General features: G+C 44.8%; 1 protein-coding gene across 1 annotated transcript in view; it reads right to left on the minus strand.

Moving 5' to 3' along the window:
• PPFIBP1 (PPFIA binding protein 1) overlaps positions 1-14830 on the minus strand; it is a 115983-nt gene that overhangs the window by 75661 nt on the left and 25492 nt on the right. The window contains exon 2 of the mRNA XM_080358587.1: positions 6465-6540. The gene's annotated coding sequence lies outside the window, so the exon portion shown is untranslated. The remainder of the gene's footprint in view (positions 1-6464; positions 6541-14830) is intronic.

A 14830-nucleotide genomic window follows, 5' to 3' on the forward strand; every position in this document is an offset into this window, starting at 1 on the left:
CTTAATTTCAAATGCTTAAGTAACACACAGAGATACTAAAATATCTCAAAATATTTCCTTTGTCAGGAATCAGCACGATATGAGCAATTTGCCCCAAACACATTCTTGGAAGCACTCACCATTTCTGGATGCAACACCTCAAAAAAAATTACAAAACACAACATTTTAAAAACTAAATACAACAAAACAGCCTGAGGCAAACATGCAGCTCCCCACATGCCTGAGCTGCTGACGTTTCTTCCAAGCAGCTGAAATCAAAGTCTAAGGAGAGAAGTTGTCAGATGACAAAGGAGGGACACAAAGACCTCACCACAAGTGCTGCAAGTAAAGCGTGAAAGCCTGCATACCAGCTACTCTGCTCTTACTGCTGAGAAACCCAGGTCCCAACCCAGCCCTGAGGGCTTTCCAAGCCCAGAAAGGGAAAAACATCCAGATTTGTGAAAAGCCACATTCAGCCCTTCAAAAAGTCAGCTGATGAATAATCAGCAGTTCATGTATCATGAGAAAAACTGTGTACACCGGAGCCCTGTGAGCACGCTGTGGCTCAGGACCACTCTGCTCAATGTTGGAAGGGAGCAAGAACAAACGAGGTACCAGCTACGTAAGATTCAAAGGAAAAGACGAGAGAAACTGGACATGATACTTTGGTGCTGGCTGTCCATTGTTGAAGGTCTCATCTAAAGCATCAGAATATCTGTCCCGTTCATCAGAAACGGAAAGCTAAATGTAATCTTGGAGTTAAATCTTGAGCCCTTAAAAAAGGCTCAGCGAAGTTTTGCACCCCCAGACAGAGTGCATGGCTGGAGACAGCTGCTCTCTCCACCGCCTTCACTAGCAGAATATGCACAGAATAAAGTTAAGTCATGCAAAACTTTTGCCAGAAAGTTTATCAAACACAGCATCTGAAAACAGCCAGAAGGTACCCAGGGAACCTCTGAGAATCTGTGGAGAAGAAGCCACAGGATTTTCAAAAGAAAGATGAAGAAACTCTATATGTGATTTCCATGCTCCTCTGCACCAAGCCACTTTTCACCAAGCAGATTATCTGTCCCCCTAAAATGACTAATCTGTTCTAACACTGCCTGGTGCGCCAAAGCACCTTTGTAAAAGGCAAAAATTCCCGAAAAAATAAGTTTTAGCTAACTTTGAACAAGTAGACAACAACACAGTTACCGTGACTTCCTCTGTAACAGAGCTTGTAATTCCACAGTTCACTACTCATGACACTCACCTTTTCTATATGGCATGCAACACATTTGGGGGTCTTGTCAGTTAATTAAGCAGCTGTAAATCCACACGAAGTCCTATAGCGTAGTGCAGTTGTACAAAATTATTTCTGCAAATGAAATAATCCCAGACACCACTCTGAGCCAACAACTTCCACTAGAGCCCACTAAGAAAAAAAAAACAACCCTAGCGTGGCATGTGGTGGGTGAGTCAAGGAGGATTTGTTTCTATATATGTTGCGTCTTAACTCAGTCCTTATTTAGGATGCCTCACTCTTCCCATTTCAGTCTCAGCTGGAAAACAAGACGGGGGACACGCCAATTCTAAGTATTACAGAAAAGGTTTCCAGTGCTTCTGGTTCCAGGGGGAAGAGGAGGGAAGGAGCAGCAACATCCCCCAGGCAGCAGAGCTGAGCAACACCCTCCCCTTCCCAACAACCCCAGCCCAATCCACACGCGGCTTCAGCTTTATAAACTCCAGACAATTCTTCTCATACCCCCAACCACACACTGAGAAGTGACAACCGCATCAGTAAGTTACACAACATATTTAAAACAAACACCAAACACCACCAACTAATGGACTTAACTAAATAGTCAACAAGGTTAGGCAAGATTAGTAAAGATAAATAGCTCTCCCTTTCTTTTTGTTGTTGACAGGAATATTTTCCTTCTTTTTTTTCCCTCTTTAGTTTAAATAAGAGGTGTGGTGCTGTTCTAGTACAAGTCAGGGAGACAGGACCTCAAGTTGATTTTGTTTCTTCTCTCATGGCCCAAGGCCACTTGACTTCTTATTAACTTTCCCCATCTGTAAAACGGGGCAAATAATAATTAGAAACTACCACACAATGTTATAGAAATTATTCCGTTCATAGCCACAGAGTTCTTTGAAGACGCAAAGTGCCAAGCATTATTACTAGATGATGAAATGATATATTTTCTCCCCTAAGCTATATAGGACAAGAAAAAAGCCATGCAAACAGCCAACTGTGTTCCTAATGAGATGCAATACTCAGAAATTGGGGCATCTTAAAACAGATTGGACAATCTTCTTCCAGCTCACAAAGATTATTCCCAATACACAAACCTCAGAGGGTGATAAATACAAGAAAAGAAACATATCATTTGCCCAGGTTTCTGCAGACAAAAATAAGCTTGCCTAAATGAACAGAGAATATTTGCATTCTCAGTCTGGAAGAGAGCAAAAAAATTCTCAAAGAAGTAAGGGAAGAAATGAAATTAGATTTGAAAGCTTTGTGGGGGATTAACGTATGTTTTCTGAATATAAAGCAACTGTCAGGACTGGGAAAGTCAATTAAATAAAAAGGACCGGATGGGAGGGAGGCAGGGAAATGCTGTGTGCAACAGAGAGGTCACATGCTAGATAAACGGCAGTATGCTAACTATTACAAATAAATGCAATTCCCTCTGTCTCTGCAGAGATTTATTTATATTAGAGAGCCATGATCAGTACCATGGGTGAGCATAACATTAAGTTACATTAATATTACTCAAACCAAAACGCAAAAGCGTAAAAACATACTGCCTTCTGCAAGCAGCAATATTGCCTCTCAGAAGAAAGGCAGGAAAAAACAACCAGAAAAATTCTGCCTCCTTCCATCCCTACCACCGCCTGCCGAGGCAGCGCTCTCCTTCCCCATCCCTTCCAATCCAAGGATCATTGCTCAGCTCATGGCCTTACATGGGGCAGAAGGTATCGCTCACACAAGATAAATGTTAACTCCAATAAGGAGATCTCTGGGCTTTATCTCTTACCAAACTCAGCAGCAAGTCAGCTCAAAACTGGCCTTTGATCAGCATCCTCGTGTCATTTAATACCCTGATACTGCTCTGAAAACACACTGGCTCATGGCAGGGGGATGTCTGGGCGAGGTGCCGCATTTCCTACAATTGAGGAATTTCACCTTGTGCTGGACCCTTGTGCTGTGCCCCACACCTGCCCCACTCCCATGGCCTGTCCCCCACGGACCTCTGCCCCACGCCTGCCCCACACACACACCACAGCCCTGCTGCTCCAGCAGCCAGGCAGGAACAGGGCTGGGGGTGACCCCCACACCCCAACTGCAGGCAGTGTTACGCCTCCTGTAAACATGCAGAGCAGCCACAGGCTCTGGGGAAATGATTCAAATTATTACTATTTTGAGAACATTCCAGTTTAGCACAACTATTAAAAGCCCAAGTGAAGCTGTTTGCGGGCTAGATCCTGCAGGACAAGTCATCAACTGCTAATAAACACAATAATGAGGCGCACACAGAAGTAGCCTTGTACTTCTTTCCCTCCCATATTCAATGTGACATCGGGAAAAACAAACGAACAAATACTAATTTTTGCCCTTTGCACATAGGCACTGTAAGAGGGTGGACTGGACATGTGCTATTTCAGTGCTGCATGTGCACGCTCCATCTCAGCTTTGGGCACCCAGACAATCTGCCGCCACTGAGCGCAGACTAAACTCAAAGCAGTCCCAGGAACCAGTGGAGCAAGGTGAAAACGTACCTGAAAACCTGTGGGGATTTTGCTAGGAAAGATCAGCGGCCGCAGGAAACATGACTGAATCTGGCTACAGAGACACAGCTGGGTTTCTGCGTCTTCACGGCACCACACTAAAGCCGCTCTCTCTGCTAAGGTTTACTTTAAAAGCCTTATTTAGCTTGTCAGGATTATTTATACACGCTGCCTTGCTGTGGGCCACGGTTGGACTGCCTGCACCATGTTCAACACGGTGCTTGCTGGAGAGGGAACAACAGCCCCCTGCTCCTGTCAGCGCTGAGTCAGGCACAGGAATTTCTTGCCATCTTGTTGGAAGAGGCTTTTATTTATTTGTTTAAGGGTGAAAGCAAGCAGCAGCCAGAGAAGTCAGATCCAGCTTTCCAGCTGATTGCTAGGGGCAGCAGATCCGAGTCGAACAGCATGCCTCCAAATACCAGAAACCCAACAGTACTGGAGCTATGGGAACGCGGAAAGGAGGACTGAGCACCTGCTGCTACAGCCTTGGATGGACACGGACACACACCCCTTCCCAGGAGCAACAGCACAAGTGACAGAGGAAACAAAGCAGATTTAGGTCCCAAAACTTCTGCTGCTCGTGGGGAGGGGAAACCAGCACAGCATCTGGAGACTGAAGAGGTAGAGACTTCCAGCACAGGCAAGACATTTGCACAGTGATGCCAGCAGAATGAAAATCTCCAAACACGCATCCAGCAGAACGTGGCTGCCAGCCAACATCCAACTTTTAAGAATGGTTTTACAGCCATGACCAACTCAAATCCAGCTGGAGTGCAGGGCCAGCTGGAATGTGATCCCAGCAACCTTGATGAGCAGCAATAAAACTGAAGAAATGTGACCAGGATAGGAGATAATAGGTGATAACTGCTCCTGGAGCTAGCAGACCTCTTGATTAAAAACACAGAGAATAAAAGCATTTGGTACAGGAGTTTAGGGTTCCTGACAAACATGGAACAATACCCACTTCTTTCCAGGTCCAGTACAAGACCCCAAGCAGCCTGTGAATCCCAGAGAAAGCTCACACACAGTGATTTAGTGTGGGAAGGTTCAGAGATCCAAGAAGAGATGTTCCAAAGGCTATAGAGAGAGAAAGGGAGGAAGAGAAGGGAAATAACATTTCAAATGAGACATCAGTCCTCGCATTACTGCAGGCCTGCAGCACAGCTAGGGATGCAGGGCAGCACTAGGGAGCAGCAATGACCAAAGCCCCAAGCCCTCAGTGGTGCCATAGCACTGGTCCTCAGCAGCAGAGGAGGTGTTTGCTGCCCTCTCCAAAGCCCAACATCTCTGCTAGAAAACTTGTGCACTTCCTTGGGTCACAGGCTTTTAACCTCATGAGGAACAGCAGCCACCACTGACCATCTCATCTGGCCCCAGGATAGCGCAGGGAACATCAGAGTGTGCAGTGGAACAGGAAAGGAATCCATCCCACAGAAAGCATAGACAAAAGGCAACAAATTCCAGCTGGAGTGGGAAGACAGCCTTATGAAGCAGCAAAGAAGTCAAGAAGCAGCCCAGTATAGCTGTGGGACAGAAGCTGACAGCTGATGCAGGTAGACTTTCAGGGGCCCTGTACAGGTGAAGAAGTAAGTCACCAGAGCCTTATGAAGGCATCACAGGGAGTTATGCTTGCTTCTCCAGTGAGCTAACACACACCGCCTCAGAGAGTACGGTATAAGCAAATACCACACTCCTCACCCAGGGATAAGACAAAAATGAGGGGTTCAGAGATGAGAGCAGTTGGAGGGCAGCAAGCCAAGACAAAGGATGAAGCACACTAGTAGAAGCAGGTCTTGGCAAGCATTTGTACAGAGTATGAAACAGAGCAACCACATGAGGCAGAGACCCAGCACACAGCTGGGACCTCAGTGGTGGTGTTACGGGGTTAGAACATCCCAGCTGCAGGGTGCATGGCTGAAGCAACTTGACCCAGCTCTCCACATGAAGAGCCAATTGGAATTTAGGATGCTAAATCATGCCAGATCAGACTGTAATATCCAAAACAAAATAGATGGGGAATAGCCATTCCCAAGACCAGATTGCCAGCTCTGACATGCACTAGGCTACTTGCATCAAATCAGTCTTAGACTGAATGCAAAATGCCGCTCCTTGAAGTCAACTAAACCGGGCCATTTCCAAGGGCTAATGCAACAGATAGTCCATTTTGCTGAATGCACTTCCACATAAACCTGCCCCAGTAATCTGAAAGCTCTTGACAGTTTCCCTGCATGTTGCCAAAGACCTGCAGAGTCAGATTGACTGCACGTGCCCAGCGCAGCTGCATCACGCAGGCATGGCAAGTCTGGTGGGCCTCGTGCTGGAGCCCATCACAAGCCACAGGGCAGCTCCAGCGGCCACTTGAGTTTAATTTCTTGGATAATCAAGATATGCTTCATTACTCTGCCACAGTCCATACGTTAACTCCAGAGCCACTGTTTTTAAAATGTGGAAAGCCTCCCTGGACCTAAAAAGCAGTTCAGACTGTGTTAAGTGATGGCTGTCCTTTAAAAGATACCAAACAAACAGATGTCTATACAAGCAGAAGCAGCATGACATTCTTCTACAAGTGCTGCTGGACACCATATACAGCATTATTTTAATGACATTTGAAATAAAAGCCTACAGGAGCTGTTGTGTATGGTTTTGAGCAAAAAAACCCAGCAGATATGTAAATGTTAGACATCAGCGATGGGGTGGGTTGGATTACTCACCCAGAGGAGCAGACTTAATGCTGATCTCCACTGTCACTCTTGAGCAACTATCACTGATCCATATAAACTTCTGACACTGAAAAGGGAGAAATAAAGAATTTAATTAATCACTATAAACTCTGAGGCGACTTAACAGTGGTACCTTATAAAAGTTTATTATCAAGTGACACAGGATACAGGAAGCACAGTGGATGACGTATATAACAGCATTTTAAAAAAAAGCCAATACCAAGAGATAAAAGGATGACAACTGATGTACAAAGGGGAAATGAGTTTGTTTATTCCAAGTAATTCCCAGCAACATTATCTCTCAATATTTCTACATTACACAGTTGGTCTGTGCCTGCCCTCCACCTCCCCAGCTGATCACACTTGTATGACGCAAAACAAAGAAGGTGAATGATGCCTTGCAAGGCTTCCTTCTCACTATTGAGACCTCCAAAAACACCAACCAAGGACCCCACAGTGCTGAACATCTGGAGATCAGAGTGTGAAGTGAAGCCAGAGCAGCCCATGGTACTGAACCAACCCTACGACTCACTCCCAACAGCTATTCCTGAGTCTCTTTACTATGACTATTTGGATAAATCAAAGATGTTCTCTGTTACTGTGGTCTGACAGAAAGTTTTAGTCACAGGTACCTCTATCTACAGATTGTTGAGCTATTTGGTGGGGGAAGCTTGAGAAAATTGTTCTGGGAGAAGGTTCTGGGTAAACTTCGAATTCAAAATGCAGAAGGGAAGTTTAGGGAATAAAACTCCAAACCAAAACAAAACACCTTCCAAACCTAGACAATTACATGAGCTCCCATTAGAAGAGACTTAAGAATCAGCAACTCATATGGGTGCTCCGTGAAATATGGCTGGTAGAAGGACTGAAACAACCAGGAACGCTCCAGCATACCTTCACCTGGGACACTGCCAGCGTGCTGAGATGCTGCTCTCCAAACAAAAATCAGGCCAAGAACAGATCTTGTCAAATTGACAGAAGTTTAGGACAAGCAAGCAACATGATCAGAACACAAAGAAACAGCTCAAAAAACAACGTTGGGCTAAAGAGACACAGACTAACCAGTTTTTGACTTGCAGCAACAGAGACCAACTGCAAATATCCAGAAGGTATAAACCAGAACCTAGAGAACTCAGTCAGCACATGACTAGGAGATGAGCACACATACACACACACAAAAAAGCATTTTCAGGTCTAGATACTAAACTGCTATAATAGATGGTCTGAGGGCATATAAACAATTGGGTGTTCATTGCCTGTCAGAGTAGTTTTTTAGACTAGATTGAACAAACACACCAGGAAAAAAATACTACATAGAACACAAACAACCGGGACATATGAGTCTGTACAAGCAGACTCTGCCACAGGACTGGGGCTTCAGGCTATTGCAGCAGAATAATTATGTACTGAGCTCTGTGCAACACAGGAAAAAAACATCTGTCAGACGGAAAAAGAGAAAATGTGGAAGGCGGGGGAAAAAAAAAAACATTTGAGGTTTCTATAAAGGGTATTGCAGAATGTCATTTATGAAGCTACACGGCTAGGGAAAAAAAGTTAGTTAACAGTGTTATTTTAAGTCTGTTTAAAGTTATACCAAGGGCTGAAATGGAAAGCCTATAATTAGACAGAGCTTCTCCCCTTCATTCCAAATACTTGACTCCAGCTGAGCCAGGAGAGGTTAACAAATTGACAGGATCTTTGGGATTCCCGCTGCCCGGGCACACACGCAGCAGTTGGGCAGACAGGAAGGAGATGTAGAATATGGTGGGATTTTGACACTGTGCCTTGCTGCTGGGGGCCGGCCGTCTGCTTGCTGTCACAGCTGCTCTGCCCCTCTTGATACCCCAATGGGAAAGTCCCAGTAGCATTTCAGAACTAAGCCCCTTCCTTGTCTTGCCAGGTCTGTCTTCCTCCATCAGTGCAGTGTTCAAGGATGGGAGAGTCACGCTCCCCATGAGGGCGGATTTGCTCTTCCCGACGTGGGGCGCCAGCAGCACCACAGCTGCTCCTGAGCCTCCCTACCACGACTATTTCGGTAAATCAAAGATGTTCTTTGTTACTGTGGTTTGACTGAAAGTTTAGTCATTTCCTTCTCAGCAGAGTCAGCGTTAACACATCCACAGCCCACACCTCGGGCAAGCTGTACGGCCACTCGCCATCTAATGAGGAAGGGAACGCTTGCTTGCATTTCTCAAAAGTGAATGAACTGTCTTAGACCCTACCCTGTGAGCTGTCACCACAAGGATTCAGTCTGTTTCAAAGGCTGCTAGGGTCTACATTTCTCACCGTCCTTCCCCCCCCCACTTCCTTCCTTCCTCAAACTCGATTTAGGTTTTACTAATGAACTTCCCCAGAAATCTCAGACTCCCTCTAATCCTACAACTAAAGACACCTCTCTTGCACACCCTCACCTCTGAAGACTGTTTTCAAAAGGAATTCCTATAGTGCTAGCTGTGATATTCACCCCAGTATTTCTCCTGGCTGGATGGGGTACGGGATGCAGAGATCTAAGGGCATTCACCCTGCAACCTGCATCAGGATGCCAAGAAGGATGGTAGCCCCCGCCAGGGGAAGCCTGAAGCTCAAGGACACTGTGTGAAAACTGGGACTTGTTGGACTTCTGGGAAAGGGTGGAGTTTTTCTGGTTTAGCTGAAAGGGTAAATTATCATCCAAGAATGGCAACTGAAGGAATAGCTGCTCTCATGTCACACACGATAAATGTGCCACGAAGCCACGATCGGAGGACACACAAGCAGTCAGGCGTTTGGGGGGTGGGAGTTCTCCAGCCTCAATACCAAGAGTTAAGATCTCCACCAAGCTCAATATAAGTTCAATTTCAGTATCAAAAAAAACAACCTCCCAGAAAAACACACTCATAATCAGAAGCCAATTTGAAGGAATGATCATTTAAGAAGCAAAGGATTAGGTAAACCAGGTGAGATGAAAGTTAATTGGGTTTTCGCTTTCCTACAGAGAACATCACAAAATATAGATGTGCTGAAGGAACCTTTCCAGTATCCCTAGGAAAAAAAGTACTGCAAAACGAACATAAAGACAAAGGAAAAGAGAGGTGCATGACATTTCTGTCCTTTTCATACTATAGTCTCTTAAGCAAGAAGAAAACAGAAATCCTAATCCTATAATCTTGCACGTTCAGCAATAACATTTTACCTTGCCAGTCGAAGGTTTTCTACGATAGCCACCCATTCCTTTTTCAAATTCAAGAAGCACAATTTCAATCAATTACATGCTGCATGAATTTAAGCAGGTCACAACCCTGTGCCTAAAGATCTGAAAAATTCACATGTTGCACTGTGTTTAGGGGCATGGTTAACAGGAAAGCTTGCAGGACTATTTGTTTGCTTTGTACCTATCAGAAGCTTTGTTTCAGGAACATTTTTGGAAAAATGCAAGAGACTACAAGCACATCATCTAGTTTATGTCTGTTCTCCACTACATAAAGATCTGCTTTGCCTAATAACTTCTCATCAAAAAAAGAAGTTATTTGAGCTACAAGATCTGAAAGAACCCCTCCTTTCTACTAAAACCTAAAAAATGACTCTGTAACATGGGACTCAAGTAGTCACAGCTCAATTCAACTGAAACAAAAACTCCTCCTTCCTACACTCTTACTTCATGTCTGCGTGTCTGTTTCAATTAAAAAGCTACAACAACATTCTTCTTACGTTTTTAAGGGAAAATGGGGTGATACATTCCACAGGCAGCAGGTCTCAAAGAAGCATCTTCCACCACCCCATCCAACCCTGAAGCACTTCCTGAGCGACACAAAGGCTTCCTGTACACACAAACACCTGAATCAAACACAAGGCCCAGCCCTGCTCCATTACCAGGTTTTGTAATTGGACCATTTATACACTGAGGGCATGGTCAGACTGGTGGGCCAGTCATCTGGGCAATGGACTTGGGACTTGCAGCACCAAGAAATCACATGGGAAGGAGGGACCTGGGCAGAAGGGCTGCAGCTGCAGGAGGACAGCATCAGCTGGACAGCAAAGCTCAGCCTGCCGCAGGGGACAGCACAAAAGGTGGCCACAGTTTCCCATACAGGGAGTGTGCCCTGGCAGCCAAGAGGGCCACCCGTGTCCTGGGTGCATCCAGCATAGCATTGCCAGCCGGGCAGGGAGGTGATTGTCCCACTCCGCTCTGCACTGGTGCGGCCTCACCTGGAGCACTGGGTGCAGTTCTGAGCGCCACAGAATAAAAAAGACATAAAGCTACTTGAGAGTGTCCAGAGGAGGTTGGTGAAGGGTTTGGAGGGGAAACCGTATGAGGAGCAGCTAAAGCCACTTGGTTTGTTCAGCCTGGAGAAGAGAAGACTGAGGGGAGACCTCATGGCAGCTACAGCTTCCTCACAAGGGGAGGAGGAGGGACAGGTGTCGATCTCTTCTCTCTGGTGACCAGTGACAGAACCCAGGGTATGGCAGGAAGATGTGCCAGGAGAGGTTTAGGTTGGACATTAGGAAAAGGTTCTTCCCCCAGAGGGTGTTGGAGCACTGGAATAGGCTCCCCAGGGAGGTGTCACGGCCCCAAGCCTGACAGTGTTCAAGAGGAGACTGGACAAGGCCCTCAGACACATGGTGTGAACTGTGGGGTTGTCCTGTGCAGGGACAGGAGTTGGACTCGATGATCCTTGTGGGTCCCTTCCAACTCAGGACATTCTATGATTCTTTGATTCTATGAGTGTTTCTTGAAATCCACGGTGAAGGTTCAGACAAGCTGCCCTGACCTGTAATGGAAGCAGATGCTGCCTGTAGCACTGGCAGCTGGAAGCAGGCATGGTTGCCTCTCCAGGAACCTTCTGACAACAGTCGGTGCTTCTCCAGCAGCTCCACACACATCCTGACCTCTCGTCCCTTCAGAGCTGGGTTGCAGTAGCCTCTGCTTTCTCAAGGTAGCATCGCTCAGATCTCTTCTGACAGCCACCCCTTTCCACAGGCGGGCTGCCAGGAGACGAGGTGGCAAGAAACTTCCTCTGCCATCAAGCCTCCTCTGCAGACCCCGTGTCTGCCACATGCACCCCTCCTGGCAACAACACACAAGCGAGTGCTCAGCTTCTTCCAATCACCCTCCACCCACAGCCAAGACGCCTCTTCCCAACAGCCCAGCGTGCTTGCAGGAGCTCGACCAAGCTGTGGCTTCAGACAAGCACACACAGAGGCTCCCGCAGACACGGCTCCTTGTCAAGGCATGCACAGGAGCTTCTACAACCTCATCGTTCAGCTTCACTCAGATCCATATATATTAGAAATTACTTTTGCAGAACTCAGCCACTCACTTTCAGCTTTTCCAGTAGTAATACCTAGCCTTCCTGAGCAATACAGAGCACCTGTTTTATTTTTCCCTTACACTGAGAATATTCTTGCTTGAGAAGCCTATTTGATGCCTGTGTACTCTGCCTCTAGTCTGCATTAATAGACTATTTTTCCTTTTCATTTTTTTCCTTTAAAGAATGAATCAATAGCTACTAGATATAACTTGACTCAAAATTTTATGAAGGAAAATTACTAACATATATATTTCCAAGGAAGTCACCAGTGCAGGCTGATTGTGTCCGCTTATCTTGCCTTGGAAAAGTGGGCAGAGAATTTAAAGCCAAGAAGAAAAGCAATGAAGAAACTCTCATAGTTTGAATGATACAGGCACCTAATGATTTTCCATGGAAAAAGTCATTGATGGATGTCTTTTTATTTTGGTATGTTAATGGTACAATTTTTTGTAAAAGGCCTTTGGGCAAAGGCTGTTTTGAACCTGAATGGAAGTAATCAGGGCTGCAAACTGAATAATTTCCCCACATTCGTCTACATCACCTATCCACACCAGCTACCACCTGCCAACATGCAATTTCTGTCACATTCAAATCACCCTGTCCCTGGATACATTTTTCAGCTGCTGCAGACCACGTAATAGATCTCTTATTTACAATGGGACAGCCTAGACAAACACATAAAACACGGATGCTTTAGCTTTTATCTTTATTTTTGTTTTCTAGAAGGCTGCCCACCTTTTGAGGCAGTCAAAAAATACAGAGCCTCCACATTAAAAAGTCAGTCTGGTTTTGGATACTACTGCACCCACAGCTGAAACCCAAACCAGTACTTGTCCATCCTGAAAGTGTCAGCCTTGGGCTTAAAAAAGTTTCAATCCAAAGCTGGGGGGTCTGGCACACACAGAAACCTAAAGTGAAAACTAAGGGGACTGGAGCAAAACTAACCACATCATTAATTCCAGTGACTCAAGCAGCTGATACCTCATACAACATTTCCCACCACAAAACAGTACATTTGAACAAAGTAGAAATGTCACTGAATCAACATACCAACATTGGAGGATACAAACAACATATCCAACTGCCACAGCAAAGAAATGCTTTCTGGAAGTGTAATAAAATATTACAAATAATCTCCTGAGTCAGAGACAAATAACATCAGACAGACCATTTAATGAAGTACTTGTAAGATCAGCAATAGGAACAAACTGCAGAGTGTTTAAATAAAAGCTTTCAAATCACTAACTTATCAGATTTTAAGTGAATACTAGACATGATTTATGCGAGGAAAAAAATTATGACTAATCCCTGACTAATTTTATATTAATCAGAGTCCATCTCTGAATTGGAATGCCACTCCGTGCAGTTTCTATCAGGTAGTGCTTTTATTCTACAAGCCAAAGCAACAGGTTATATGCAGTTTATCACCTGTGAAAATGCAGATATCAGTGGACGGAAGATGTAGAAGTGACTGTAAAACAAGGGGGATAATTTTATGAACTTAACTGAAGCTCTCATGCCCTCAGAGCCCGTGTTATGGAAGCAGCGTGACGTGGTCCGTGCAATCAGCTATGAGAGAATTCAACCTCCTGGAAGACATTTTCCATAGCACAAATTGGATACCACCAAATAACAGTCTCGTCAGTATTCAGCCTCTTTCGTAGTTATATAAAGTTTGCTGACAAGATCTTATTAATCACATGGCAAGCCAGAGCACCCAGGGTGGGCAGCCACCTTCAGGCATCACTTCTGCCTTTGTGGAAATACCATTTACCAGTTGATATCCCAAACAGCCCTGGTACTGGAAGTCAAGAGGCTGCAAGAATTTGTTTTTAGGGTGAGATGATCACAATGGGCTGTAACACTGCTATTGTTAAACTAACAGGAAAATATTATCACAGTGTTTTCTCTCGCACAGGCACCAGTTTGGCCTTATTCTTCTACACATGCAAATGAGCCAAAAAAAGCCTCCATGTGCCTCTTGGCCAGAGGTTTATGGCACACCTTTAACCTTGGCATGCTCCATCAAATGCAAAAGGCGCTGCTCTATCAGTGTTGTTCATCTTCTTAATTTGACCCATGTTGCCTCACACTGGCTTCTGCCTTCCTTCCCAACTCTACTGGAAATAAGCACAAGACATTTCTTAACAAAAAAGGGATCAGGCTCACACATAAGATTTACTATAACATTTTCCAGGAAGATGCCTGCCCAACAATTATCCTGAATTGTTATGGGCATCCTTCACTTTGAAGTTCAGTCACAGCAATATTTTACCAGTTCCTAAAAGGAACTTAAATAGCTCCAACAGCACAAACTTATAAAATCCTGTTAGTAAGGCACACACATCCAAACTCTGTGTTGCCAGAGCTGAGAAGTGAGGTGGAGGCTATGTAAACAGCAAGAAAACAAAAAAAAACCACTTACCAGGAAAAGAAACAAAATACGTTATTTTGTTGTTATTGTTATTGTTGTTAAGAAGAGACAGCCAAAAGATTTGAGTTAAAAAACCTTGAAATTAACATCAACATAACTAAATGCTTTACCAGCTTCACAAGTAAAACTTCTACACATTTCTTTTGCTATTTCTCCATGCAGACACTTGGGTTGTTTCAGCCCTTTTAAGTTGGTTACGTGCTAATATACATGCACACAACAAGATTCAGCTGTTGTGTTTGCATACACCAAGCAAATAATCCTGAAAATACCATTTCTACTAATCACATTGTTCCACACAGTTTTAAAGCACATGATTGCAGAATAAAACCCCCTCACCACATATTTTTGGCCCAGATTCTAAAGGAAATTAAGTTTATGTGGCAGTGTTGTTTGTCAGTCCTCACCCTATTAAATTTTCAGCTCGCTAGTCAATTTTGACCACATTTGGCAGAAGGCAAGTAGACCTCAATAGGTGTCATGTTCTTACATCTTTGGGAGAAATTAGTATGTAGGTAAAGGAGACACACCTAAATTAGCCTCACACAGAGTTAAACTGCTGCAAGAAGTCAAAAACTCGCTGCTTTGTTTGGCCCAGAAGCTGCTCCATCAGCATCCGCACGTGGCCACCCAGC

Source organism: Nesoenas mayeri (genome assembly GCF_963082525.1).
Source record: "Nesoenas mayeri genome assembly, chromosome: 1".
In the NCBI taxonomy this organism is placed as follows: Eukaryota; Metazoa; Chordata; class Aves; order Columbiformes; family Columbidae; genus Nesoenas; species Nesoenas mayeri.